The 14,280-nt window shown below is 41.0% G+C and overlaps 1 protein-coding gene across 6 annotated transcripts in view; it reads right to left on the bottom strand.

Annotated features, from left to right (window-relative positions):
* MAGI2 (membrane associated guanylate kinase, WW and PDZ domain containing 2) overlaps positions 1-14,280 on the bottom strand; it is a 1,522,816-nt gene that overhangs the window by 3,173 nt on the left and 1,505,363 nt on the right. The gene's annotated exons all lie outside the window — the stretch shown is intronic.

Genomic DNA, 14,280 nt, shown 5'->3' with positions numbered 1-14,280 from the left:
AGCCCAGTGTGATGGGCCTGACCCATCTGACTGGGCAGCGCTCGAGCCAGCGCTTCTCAGACTCCAGCACGCGTCGAACCCCCGGCGGTGCTTGTGAAGAATACAGCTTCCGGGGAGCCAGGCCCCGAGGTGCCAGCCGCTCGGTGCGCAGGAATTTCTCTGTATTTCTAACAAGCACACGGGGGATTCGGAAGAAGATGGTCTAGAGCTTTGAGAAACCAGTACTGGTCTGAGTCCAGTGGAAGGGACTCAGAGGAGTGGGAGAGTGACGTTCTCAACCGTTAGGTGTCACTCCAAGCATAATTCTTAGTTTCTGTCAGTTTCAGAATTTGGATAAATTCATCTAAAACCAATCATCATTTGTCTTTTAAAAATCGTCCGTAATTCCTTTTAGTACTTCTAACATTAAGCCTGGGGACTAAGATAAATAATTCTTTGTAGGAAGTCTAGCTTCTACATTAATCGAAGATTTAAACGCTACTTCCAAAAAAGGATTTAAGACAATATATAACAACAAAACACATATAAGACAATGATAAAAATGAGAAATTACTTTTTTTTTTTTTTTTTTTAAGCAATCGCTGGTCAGTAGCCCAGTGGGAGGAGGACAGATGGGTTAGGAATCTGAGATGAGTTGGTTACTACTGTGAGCAATAAACATTACCCGGAGTTTCTGGTCTCTAATGGGAAATAAAAGCAGGAAAATGAACCCTTGATGTTTGTCAAAAATATGTCTCATGACCTTTGGAAATGCTCAAATTTTGTGACACCATTCTAGGGTGTCATTTTTTCTCCATAGAATGGGTATACGGTACGAGTGGGGAGCAAAGATGCCACATTGCTGTTTGCGTTCTATGTGGCTCTAGCTAAGAGGTTCCATCTCGCACAGAAGCCTCAGTACATGAGATTCAAGTTCCTGCTTCCATACACGTGTCAGAGACCGTCAGGGATCCTTGTGCATACTCAGTCCATGAAGTCCAGGGTCTACCTTGTTTTAAAGTTGAGCATTCTTAAATTATACCTTTGATACTGATTATACAGCAATAGGAGAAGGCAGCACTAGGATTGATTTTTCCAATAATTTTGGCCACCTTTAGAATCCCCATCAGTTATAAAAAAGTTTCTTCTTTGGGCGGCGCCTGTGGCTCAGTGAGTAGGGCGCCGGCCCCATATGCTGAGGGTGGCGGGTTCAAACCTAGCCCTGGCGCAAAACTGCAACAAAAAATAGCCGGGCGCTGTGGCGGGCGCCTGTAGTCCCAGCTACTCGGGAGGCTGAGACAAGAGAATCACGTAAGCCCAAGAGTTAAAGGTTGCTGTGAGCCGTGTGACGCCACGGCACTCTACCGAGGGCGGTACAGTGAGACTCTGTCTCTACAAAAAAAAAAAAAAAAGTTTCTTCTTTGATTTGAAATTTGAATTGAATATTTGGGGCATAATGTTACCTTCCTTCTTCCATAGACAGATGTCCATTATCATTTTCAGAAAATGAGGAAAAAGTCCTACAGAAGCATCAGAAAGACCTGGAATCTAATCCTGCCTCTGTGTATTGACTAGTGAGGTGATTTTGGACCAACTACTAAATCTCTCTGAGCCTCAATTTCTTCTTTTAGAAGATGGGGATACATGTTCTACTTTACAGGTGTGAGACCTGCACTTTCTAAGGGAAGGCTTCCTGCAGTGGGAGAGTCAGGATAATTATTTGCCCATCACTGAGTTATATTTTTCTGCATCCCAGTGGCTGCCTCCTCATGGACTTGGTTCTTGTGGAAGCCACCACATTTACTAGTACATTTGCAGGCGAGGAGTCGAATAGGTGCAAGAAGTCAGTTATTCTCATGTGCTGTGATTCCCAGGTGTGGTTTTGTTATATCTCAGGTATCCTTGGTTACTGCAAAGAATAGTCTGAAATCCTCCAGTGCAAATATATTCGATGAAAATTAGAACATGTTCTACTTTTAGCTGGGTTAGAGTTTAAAATCAAACTAACAAATTATAGGTGGTGGCAACTCCACCAGTACAGGAAGACATTGCCTGGAAGGTTAAAAGCAGCCTTCAGAAGGCCTCACTGCAGGGTAACATATGCAATGGTGATCTCTTCCTTGGACTATGGTGATGATATTTCATATTTTAATACTTCTTTTTCCCGCCATTACATCATATATGGTAGAGTCAATTAGCTGGCCTCAAATTACTTCTGAGACAATGAGAAGGTTGATATTTTTACAACATTTCCTGAAGGAGGAACTGAAGCAGAGAAAGGTTAAGTAACTTGACAAAGATTACAGAATGGACCAGCCAGGAGGAAAATTTTGGGTTTTTTTGTTCTTTTTACTTACTGAGAAAATCATTCCAAGATGATGACTTGCAAATAGGATCAAAGCATGTGACTGGATATATATACTTAGGGGCCACTGCTGACCAATGGGAACTAGATCCCACTCATTTACGAACATCTTACCACCTGTCTAGTATTGAACTGGAGGGTTCCTATCCAGAAAAATGAAAAACTATTAAATCACAAAAATAAATGTCCATCATTAGCTGGCCTCAATTTTTTTCTGAGATTCAGGGACACAATCTTCTCTTTCCTTCTATCCTCGCCCACCTCCTATGATTCTCCAAACAATAAACTAAAAGGTGAAATTATTCACAGATACAAAGGGATTCCTTTTATTATAAAAAGATTTCTCAAGAGTTTGCTCACAGATCATTAATTACTTAACAGTGGGAAAAACTAAAAGCTAAAATGTTTCAAGTCACCTCTGATTAAAAATATTAATCAGAAATTAAAATGAGCTATATCATAAAGTGATTTAAAAGATGGACCTTTATCTAGGTGGTTTAATATGTTTCAATTTTCTGCCCAGGTATTGTTGGTTCAATGTCAGACATGTGGTGACTGCTCAGGCATGAGTCTGCAAAGCTCAGTAAAGTACCACGGACCTCCTTAGCAGGGGCTACTTTACCCACCTTGCTCCGTCACCTGCCCATCAAGGTGAACCAAATTGTGGTGGACAGGAAGAGCCTTTGTCTCGACATTGCAAACTCCAGTTTTTATGAAATATTCACACATAGTAGTCAGAGGGAATAATCAAATTTAGTTCTGGTTCCTTCAGACTCCTTCCTTCCTTCCTCCCTTCCTCCCTCCCCCACCTTCCTCTCTTCTTTCTCCCTCCTTTGTTGAACCTGGGAACTAGTTTAAGTGTGTGATCATGTTCATTTATGAGGTGGTTGCTGAGAAAGATGTGCTCCACAGCATCCTTCCACTCTGAGATATTCTTACTAAAATTAGAAATAACAGAGACACATCCTGGAAAGATGAAATCAGCCACTTTTGGCCTGCTGGGATCTATGTAGTCCCTTTGTCCAAACAATGTCCCCAAGCCCAGTGGCTGAAACCAGAAAGGAAAAAGCCCTTTATTCCAAATTTGCTTCTTCAGCCTGCCCTCTCCCCCCACTCCAGTGAAACTTTTATCAAGGTCATCAGTGACTTTTCTGTTTGTGAAACCTAGAGGATGCCTCTCTGTATTCCTCATAATACAGTTGGTCCTCTGTATCCATGGATTCCACATCTGTGGATTCAACCGAGGATTGGAAATATTTGGGGGGAAAAACCTGATAAAAAAACAATAAAATATAATACAAAATAAAATACAGTATAGCAACTATTAGCATAGCATTTACTTGTATTAGGTATTATAAGTAATCTAGAGGCTGTGCATAGGTTATATGCAAATGCTACATCATTTTATGCAAGGGACTCAAGCACTGGAGGATTGTGGTGCCCAGGAGGGAGGCTCAGGGAACCAATCCCCTGCATTGACTGAGGGGTGACCGTACTTCATCTCGCTACATTCTCACACAGGTGATTACTTCCCCAAACGAACCTGACTCTTGGTTTCCATGACAGCCCATCTGCCTGCTTTGTACCCTCCCTTTCTGACAGTTCTTTCTCAATTCACTCGGCAGGCCCCTCTTCTTTCACCCGGCCTCCATAGTGGTTGGTCCTATGTAATTTTCTCTCTCCGCAGTCTCTGCTGGGTGTTCTCATCTATTTACGTAGCTTTTATTCAACAACAATCCTCAACGTGTCTGCTGAGCTCTATGCTGGGATGTCCACCTGCCTTCTCGATATTCCTACTTGAATAGTTCACTGACATCTTCAATCTAACATGTTCAACATAGAAATCTATCCTTCCCAAGCCTGTTCTGCACTCCTGACTTGCTCTTCATCTTGGTGAATGGTGTAATCATCACTTGGAGAGGTCCTGGATTCTTTTCTCTCCTTAGCTCATGAACATAACCCGTCTGCAAGTCTCATTAGTCTTATCTTCAAATATATGTGTATTCTGTGAACTTATCTTCATATTCACTTTTATCACCATAATTCAAGAAATAGGACAGTTCTTGGAAGGATGCAACCAGCGTGGGCCATGCGAGACAATCCACACTTAAAAGAGGCCACAGTGTGGCCATCGGAACCCTCTGGGCTACTGTTGAAGACAGAAATTTCAAAGATGAATTTCAGCATTGTTCAGGAAAGAGAAGTTACGCGTCGTATACTGTGAACCACACACCCTCGACAGGGCAGCTAACCTAGTTAACTTACCCAAGGGATTGGCCAAGCTATCATTTCTCACAAGCGCTAGTACAATAACCCACTCTTCTATTTCTTTCTACTCTTTGCTACTGCCAGTGAGTCCTCAAATAGCATCTGCAATGATCTCTTTGAGACTTAAATTAGGTCTTTCCATTCCCTTGCTTAAAACGTTCAGTGAGTTCCCACTGCTTTTAGAGTAAACTCCAAAATTATTAACATGGCCTACAAAAGCCTGCGTGACATGGCCCCTGCCAGCCACCCAGCTTCATTTCCCTTTGTCCCCTATTCTCCGCCTCTGCTGGTTTCCATTTGGTTCTTCAGATGCACAAAGCTCATTTCCTATTTCGGGACATCATCATCGTTGACTCCTCTGCTGGGGAAGGCTCTCCCCATAACTATTCACATGGTAGGTTCTTTTTCATCCACTAGGATTCTTAAACATCACTCCCAGAGAACTGCAATCCACAGCAGCTTATCGCCTTTATTTCCCAGTAGTGCTTATAATTTGTCATTACATATTTGCTTGCTTCTTTGATTACCATCAGTCTTAAACACTAGCTATAAGCTTCATGAGGGAAACGATCATATTGGTCTTGTTTTTTACAGTGGATTTAATACTTAGAGTAGTGATTGACCCCAAAATAAGTGCTTGATGAATATTTGATGAGTGAATAAATCCATTTCACAAACAGAAATGGAAGACTTGAAACCAAAATGCCTATTTGGGGAAAACATTTCAGGGCAAAAGAGCTTAAAGTATAGCTTAGCAAAAACAAGTTCATGTCCTCAGTATAGTGCTGAGTAAAAAAGCCAACAAAACAAAATAGGTTTGTGTCTGTGACTTTAATCAGTTTTGAGAGGGAGGATGGTGATGAAATGGGGACGTGTATTTAAAGTGGATGGAAAGAGAGCTGGAGGAAGCCAGCTGTGGAAAGTGGTCTGGGAAGCAGTCTCAGTTTTCATTGGTGGCCCTTTAGGATGGAGAGGGACAAAGAGAAGCTCTGGTCCCAAGGGCACAAAGTCAGGTTCTCCTAAATTTTTATGGATGTTCTTTTCTTAGTTAATTTTATCAGCTCTAATGACTAAGCTTTGCTTAGAGGACCTGGGATGTCATTAATCAATGTGCCAGAGAATGTTCAAATGAACCCCTAGGCAAGACAGACCCTAAATATCTTACACTCTACTATGGGAGAGGCACGCCCTTTTCCTAAGTTAGGATCAAGGTTTTAGCCATCCTGTCGCCAGTTCTAGCCAGTTTGGTTCTGTCCTATAAAACGGATTGATTGATGCATAAGTATATACTTTTAGTACATACACACACAGATTACACACATATCATTTTGAGTTAAAAAATCGCTTAAGCCCAGGAGTTGAAGGTTGCTGTGAACTGTGTGAGGCCACGGCACTCTACCGAGGGCCATAAAGTGAGACTCTGTCTCTACAAAAAAAAAAAAAAAAAAATGTATGGTCTCTTAAATTATCTTGTAGGAGACCAGCAATATTAAAAAATAAAAGGCACTCTTTCACTTCATACGCTAAAGATTAAAAAAAACCCTCATCTACAGAAACTGTGCTTCAACAGCGTGTTTACTTTATGACATGTAACCAAAGTGACAGTAACCAGAGAGCTGCCCTGATAGGAATAAACTGCTTGTTGCAGTAAATAAATATCTGCATTCTTGGAATTCCCAGGTGGCTCTTATCACCAGCAAAAATTGTACAGAGGAGGAAAGCATAGCCCAAATCAAGAGAGAGTTCATTCTACCATGTGCTGGAGACAGAGAGAGGTTAAGAGGAAAAAAAGAAAAAACCTTTTAAAAATGATGTTCAAATTGTAATGGTTGTTTTGCATCTGTTCAACCATCATTAGGGTGATTGCATATTTGAAAACAAAATATAAACAAGAAAATCCTTAGTATGGAGCCAGAGGTTGTGGCAGCATAAAAAGGGTCTGTCATCTGCCCCCTTCCTCACCAGTGGCTTCAGGGTTTCCAGCTTCAGGCTGGTTCCTGTAAGTCCTGAATAAAGGCTCTCACACACCTTTCCTCTTCTTGGTCCAGAGTTTGAACCCAGGGCCTAATGACTGCCTTTTGGATTAGGGTCTCCAGGAAGATAATAAAAGCATTATTGCTATTGGTACTAACTGTCGTTAATGACAGCATCAAACATTGATTGAGGTGCTTACTAGGTGCCAGGACACATTTTACAGATGAGGAAACTGACACACAGAGAGGTTAAGTAACTTGTTCAAGGCCACACAGCTGGTAATGTGTAGGTAATGGAATAGGGTTATTGAATTGCTCTCAGAATTGGGTAATGTTTAATTACAAGCTCTGTTAAAACACTATCACTAAATGCCTTTACTATCTGCTATTCTGATGGAGAAATGGGAGTTTAATCTTTCCTTCTGGGGCAATGTAACAGAAATTTCCATCTAAAGAGATTGACAGAAGCAGATCCATTGCTGTTCCTAATGGAGACTCTGAAATGCCATTTCAGTTTTGAACTTTGGACCTAGAATGACAGTCACTATGATGAGAGCACTGATTTTTGAAAGTGAGAACAATAACATTAGATTTCTTAAGGGCAGGGATAATAGTATATACTTTTAAAATATCCTCATAGCCCCACTCCTTGAAGCTGGATTGAATTGAAAATATTCAGATACTAGAACCTCCGAGTTAGTCTGAGACATAAATACTTTCATTGCTCAAATGACTAAAATTAAAGACATTCATGGGTTTGATAAGTGTTTCTTCTTATAAAAACCTTTCCTGTTACAACTCACGGCTGCCTGGGATTAGAGTATACTGATGTGGTTGTACTGAAATCTATTTTCTTCTAATTTAGACTTATAGAAAAATACCACAATGATTAAGTAGATCAAAGGACAGTCATGTAAAGTCATTTGGTGTTCCAAAGAAAAACCTTTTAAGGATTTTGTTCAAACTATAATTGTTCATTTGCATTTGTTCAATCATTACTACAATGATTGCTTTTTGTAACAAAATATAAATAAGAAAAATGTGCATTAAAAAATCTCAGAACAAATTATTTTACTTCTGTTCTTTCTGCAGCATTCTTTCCAGGCTGGAGCTGTAGCTAATTGCCTTCAAACATGTATTTGTTTCACCTTTATAACCAGAGAGATGTAAACTAGGTATTATGAACATTAATAACCTTTACAGTGGTGACTGTATTTGTCTACTGAAGTTGCACATTCCCACTCACTTTGAATGCATAATCAAAGGTGCAGCAACAAATGTGTAAAGTTTTAGCTACCTCTATGGTGAGAAGGGTAAATCTCAGGCATAGGTGGGACTATTGATAATGCAGCTACTATTTACTGAGCACTTTAAATATGCTAGAAACTGTGCTGTGTGCATAAGATACATTACATTTTAATCCCCACTGTTCTAAGAACTATGTGAGGGTGCAATTATGCCTTTTCAAAGATTGGGGAACTGATCTTTGAAAGGAGGCTTAACTGAGATAAGTTAAGTGATTTCCCAGGACTGCTCAGCTGGTAAGTCAGCAATAGGAGTACTGACTCCACAACTCCAGAGCCTAAGCCCAAACCACCACTCTACTACAGTGCTTTCCAGCCTTTCCACATCAGGGCACACAGGGAGAAGGGTAACACCTAGACAGTGTGCTGGAGTGAACCTGAAAACGATCAAGCCCTTCCTGGGCACCCCACAGGCTGTGGGGAGTCAGTATCTTGGTACAATTTATCAGAGGTGTGTCTAGGAGCAAAGATCCAGAAACCCACCTCTGTCCTTCTATGAGGTAAAATATTGATAATCCAGATTAGTCTGGGAATCTGGGGATGCCCAAGGATCAGTCTGAATTAGTAAAAGATCTGCTAGTCTTATAGGATATATGAGAAATATGCTAGTTCATTTATTTCAAGCACATGTTAAGTGGTGCTTGGAGGCCTTCTTGCTCTCGAATATTTAAAGACAGGCTTTGAGGCAGTGGTTTTCAAACTTTTTAAGAAAGCCATACATGTTCCTTTTCAAACAAAATGTTAAAGGAAAGCCCAATATATATAATAGACAAAAATGGAACTGGTATGGTTTGGTGGTGGTGGTGGTGGGGGACCCAAAGCCTCTTGCCACTCATCCTCACTCTCACCCACGCAGACTCTTTAGGCCATTTCTTGGGATGCTGGAGCCTCTGACAGAACAATCTGATCTGTCTACAGGTGTCTCTCAAAGCTCCTGTCAAAATGCAAACACCCCCACTCTGGCGGTAGAAACAGGAGGAAGGCAGGGAAGGTTTGTGTTTCTGTGTTGGCGCTGGGGGGGTTTGACTCCAGAGAAGGGAGATGAAGCCCAGGGAAGTTGTCCTGAAGTGAGGGGGTTGGCAACTCTGTCACACTTGCACACAATGAAAGGTTTTACCTTTCCATGATTTTTCTGGGGCATACAGCCACCTGGAGCCCCAGCTGACAGTTCCTGAGTTGAGATTCTCCCTACTTGTTTTCAGGAGGAGTAAGTCATCAACTGTGGTAGAAGCAGTGTCAGTTGGGAGACCTGCCTGCTGCCTCTAGCTCTGCCACTTGGTGTGAGCTTGCACCAGCCACGTACACCTCAACTCCTCATCTGTAAAACGAAGAAATACCTGCTCGACCTCTTCCTAGAGTTGTGCAGATCAAATCAGATAATGTACGTGAATGTTTAGATAGATGTCAGCCATTAAATTAATAGTTTATCCAGTTTCTAAAATGGACAAAAGATTTGAATTGACACTTTACCAAAATGATGTGTGGATGGCAAACAAGCACATAAAAAGATGCTCAACATCGTTTTATGTTGGAAAATGAAAAAATGAAAACGACAATGAGATACCACTATACTAAGTGAAAAAGGCTGGATTCAAAAAGTTATATACTGAACGATTCTATTCATGTAACATTCTCAAAAAGGCAAAACTAGAGGGACAGAAAATTGCCAGGGGCTGGGTGTGGGAGAAGGCTTAATTATAATTGAAAATTAGATAATTTTAGGAGGTTACAAAACTGTTTTATATCTTTTTTTTTTTTTTATTGTTGGGGATTCATTGAGGGTACAATAAGCCAGGTTACACTGATTGCAATTGTTAGGTAAAGTCCCTCTTGCAATCAAAACTGTTTTATATATTAATTATGGTAGTGATGATATGACTGTATTTTTTTGAAACTCATAGAGTGTATGCTAAAAGAGGGTAAATTTTACTGTACGTAAATAATACCTTAATTTGAAAAATGGGAAAAGACAAATAGTGCTAATAAAGTGTTTTTAAGCCTGGGTGAAGACATCTTTTATTGTAAAACTGGTTATGCCTTTTGAAAATAATATTTCCACCACCACTTTGCTTAGTTACTTCTCTGCATCCTGCACCACTGGACCAAGAAAAGCCTCTGCCCAATGACACTGATAATGAATTCTGAGTTCGCAGGGCTAGAAGAGTCTGAATTAAAGAGCTTTTACTTTAATTTTTAGAACACACCTTTAATTTCAGTGCTTTTCTAGGTTCATGCTCTTCATCACAGAAACATAGCCCTGTCTGAAGTAGCAGAAAGTTGAAATGAGGAATGAGGATAATCAACCAGAAGGCATATTTAATGGGAGAAATGATGGAATCAGATAATAGCCACATCTTGTCAAAGATGGAAGAAGTGGAAATGTGTTGGGGTTCCCCACGGACCCAGACCTGGGTTGGAAATCTACAGGGGAAAGGAAACTGGGGGAAAAATCACGAGACCTTACACAGACTTAATGTATAAAGGCTAAGAGCCTGGAGAAGCCTACATTGACTTACACGCCATGCCACAGACTAAGTTAATGCACCAACTTTCCGGCTTCTAGAAAACCTTTTATTGATCTCTAACACAAAGTGTATATGCAAATTGTAAAGGTGTCAAAATTCTAATAGGATTAGAAGAATCCTAAGTCCCCAGGAAGATTGGGTAAAGAGGAAATGGTTGGTGATTGGGAACTTAGGGTAGTGAGTTGTCAGCAAGGACTGATAATGCTTTTAGAAAAAGAGGGAGGGGAAAACAAGTTTTCATTCCCCCAGGCCAAGCAAGCCAAGTTCTCAAACTGCTGATCTGGAGTTCAAAAGATTTAGTCCCACTAAAGGGCTCAGCCCCTCTCCCTGCTGACTGTCTGGGAGGGTAGGGATGGTCTTAGGCTGTCTGGGCTGCCTCCAGGCTCCTTTCATCTTTGGTAGTCTTGATGAGTGTGCATGTCTGCACACTTTCCCCTGGATTGACGCAGGGTGCCCTGCTGAGAGATCCACCTATCCACCTCCCAAAGAAATGAATTACTCAGAAGATATTCTTGGACTCCAGATAAATCCATATCTTCTGGAGTCTCTTCCTCATGGCCCCTCATCTCCTCTGTAAACCATTCATGGGTAAAACTCAGGCATGTGATTAATTCATTTCTACACTAAGACACCTCAGGTTATATGCAATCCCTATCAGCATGCCTCCAGGGGACAAAGACTCTTTTAAACAATTCTGGATTTTTTTTTTTTTTTGTAAGAAAAAGAATTAGTGGAAGTAGAGCTCTTGTGTCTGGAGCTGTCCAATTTTGTTGCTAATTGTATTTCAGTAAGGTTATCCTTAGACCTTTTTTCCGTGCCCAGCTTTATTTTTTAAAAACCCTTTCTTCTCATTCATATCTCTAATTTGGTACCCAGGACTCAATTCATTCTTTTTTTTTCATTCAACAAATATTCATTGAGCATTGACTTTTTTGTACTGTACAGGTCTGTGCACTGAATATACACCTGTGAAGGAAGCAGTGTTCCTGTCTTCATGGATCTTACTGTCTTAGTGTAAGAGACAGAAGATTATGAACAGGTAATAATAGAAAGAATGATGTGGATTAGTGCAATGAAGAAACATAAGTTAAAGAGATGTAAAGGGATGTGGGAGCTGTTTTAAATCAGCTAGTCAGGGAAGGTGATGTTAAGTAGGGACTTGAAAGCAAAGAGGAGAAAGTTATGTGGATACTTAGGCTAAGAACACTCTAGGAAGATGGAACCAAGTGCAAGGTCTTCAAGAGAGAGGGCCTTGGCACGTTCAGGGAATGACAAGAAGGACTGAGGAGTAACAAGGGCAACCGTGAGATCACACAGGGCTTCAGTATGGACTTCAGATTTTTTTCTAAGCATGATGTATGTTGCTTCAATCAGAGTACCATGCTGTTTTACATTCTTTTATCAACATCTGAGATTTCTTTTTATCTCATTGGTATTGGCAAGCAGAAGCTGATCACTCTTAAGGTGGAGAAATACCATTAATCTTGTGGTTAATTAATATTGAGCATCTAGTTTGCACCAGGCCGTGTGTTAAGTGCTGGGAATTGGGCTTGATAAAACAATGCCCTTGCCTTTCTGGAGCTTACTGTAGGAGGTAGCACAGATCAAGTGACTTCAAATGTGATGTGTCATACAAAGAAAGTGAGAAAAAAAGGGTGCCGTAGAAGTGGGGAGCTACCCTCATGTAGGGGCTTAGGGAGGCCTCCCTGAGGAAATGGTCTTTAAATGAATACTAGGTTGATTATAATTTAATAGTTGCAGCAACATCATCTCCTTTTCCTTCAATAATTTGCTGTCCTTCTAGTGGTTCCTTCTCTGCTTTGAAGCATGTCCAGTTCTTGCCTACCTTGAAGACACAATAAAACCTCATCTCTCACTTCTCAACATCTAAGCTTTTCATTATTTTCCAGAACCAGTCACATGATTCTGACTTTCCTACATTCAGACATTCACTCTCTCATTCATTTTTTCAAGGTCTGTGGTTTGTGCATGGTGTTCGAGGGGACTCCAGGGAGATTGCAGGGTTAAAACACAAAACATGATGTGGGTTGTGACAGGAGAGGAGGCCATTCATTTGTAGGACATGCCATGGGCTGTGGCATCCATTGTGCAGGTGTTGGGGAATCTGGACGTTCCTGGTCATTGGTGAGGTCACAGTGGGGAGGACAGTGTGCAGGTGCTGGCAGGGAGACGAGATATGGTCACCTGTACTGTGCAGGTGAGAGGTGGGAGGGGAAAGGACAGGAGCAGTCAGCTCTGAACGGCATGAGGAGGAAAGACATGACAGGACCTAGGAGATGTGTGGAAGAAGCCGGTGAGTGAATGAGGTGTCCTGAGTGACTCAGGATTCCAGCTTGTGTCACGATAGTTGGCGGTGCCATAGCTGAGATTGGGGACACAGACTAGAGGAAAAGTAGGTTAGGACCTAGTAGGAGATTTTGAAATCTCCTTTAATATTTTCTTTTCTCTTAATCTGTTTACATAACTAGTCACTAAGTTCCCTCAATGTTTCTTTGAGAATGTCCCCCAGGTCCACTCAAGATTGATCTCAATGTTTATCTCCTGAAATTTAGACCATTACAGCATCATCCTAAGGGGTTATCTCTTCCCCAGCTCCCCTCTTCAGCCCAATCTACATTCGGCTTCCTAAAATAAACCCTCTTATCTAACATATAATCCTGGCCTTAATTTTATTTTTTTTACTTTCTTGTAGTAAAAAGCCCCTTAGTCTATATCTTGCTTCTTTACGTGTTTAGTTACCTTTTTATGTCTTTCACAACTAAACCACAACTCCCTTGAAAACAGAACTGTGTTCCAAAGCTTCTTTGTAATGTTAATAATGCCCACCAAAGTCTTGCCTAACAGTCAATTGTGTTGATTAAATTTAGCTTTCATACCTTAGAAACCATAAGAGTACAATGTGGTGAACATTACTTTAATGCCTCACGTTTCAAACCATTTTTTCATCAGGTGTTGGCCGATGTGTGCATGTGTATGTGTATTTTCAAAGGTACGTCATACAAATTCTTGCCAGTACAGCCTGAAGTGGATCATCTAGTGCAGTGGTTCTCAACCTTCCTAATGTCACAGCCCTTTAATACAGTTTCTGTGGGTCGCGACCCGCAGGTTGAGAACCGCCGATCTAGTGAGTGGATTCCATTTCAACAGCTGACTTTGTAATGTCGGTATTCATAAACACCAGGATGGGAAAGAGAATGGAAATCTAGAGTGGGGAAGTGTGGAGTTAGATCTTAGCTTTATTACTGACCAGTCGTGTGGCTTTGGGCAAATTACTTAAACTTCTCTGATTGTGATATTGACTCTGAGATCTGTTATGAAAATTAAAATTATGCAAATTTTCATAAAAGCAAAATGAGCATCTAACATGGTTTTGGCACATAGTAAACACACGTAAATGATAATAATGATGGTAGAAAAGAATGAACATTTACTGGGCACTTATTTTTCAAGCTAAATGTCTTCTGTCATTTAAATTTCACAACAAATCCATGAGGTAGATACTGCTATTACCCTCATCATACAGATGACAAAACTGAGCGTCAACAGAAGTGGCTTGTCCAGGGATTCTCCTCTTTTACCCTCTTTAGACTTTAGGTAAATTTTATTTAAAGTTCCCATAAGCAGCAAAGGGGAGGTGTGGGTTTATTGCTTCTTTCCCACATATCCTGCAGAAGATGCTGTGAGGAGCGCAACAGCCCTGCAGGAGGATGAACAGTGAGAGATCTTGGTGGACCTGCACCTGGAAGACCCACCTGTGCAGGAACTGGAACCCACGAGACACCCAGGTGAAGGGAGTGCTCATAAAAGCAAGCAATGGCCAGACTGACATGAGCCATGCTGGGGTC

Source organism: Nycticebus coucang, chromosome 11 (assembly GCF_027406575.1).
Source record: "Nycticebus coucang isolate mNycCou1 chromosome 11, mNycCou1.pri, whole genome shotgun sequence".
Lineage (NCBI taxonomy): Eukaryota > Metazoa > Chordata > Mammalia > Primates > Lorisidae > Nycticebus > Nycticebus coucang.
This window is presented reverse-complemented; position numbering and strand designations above follow the sequence as displayed.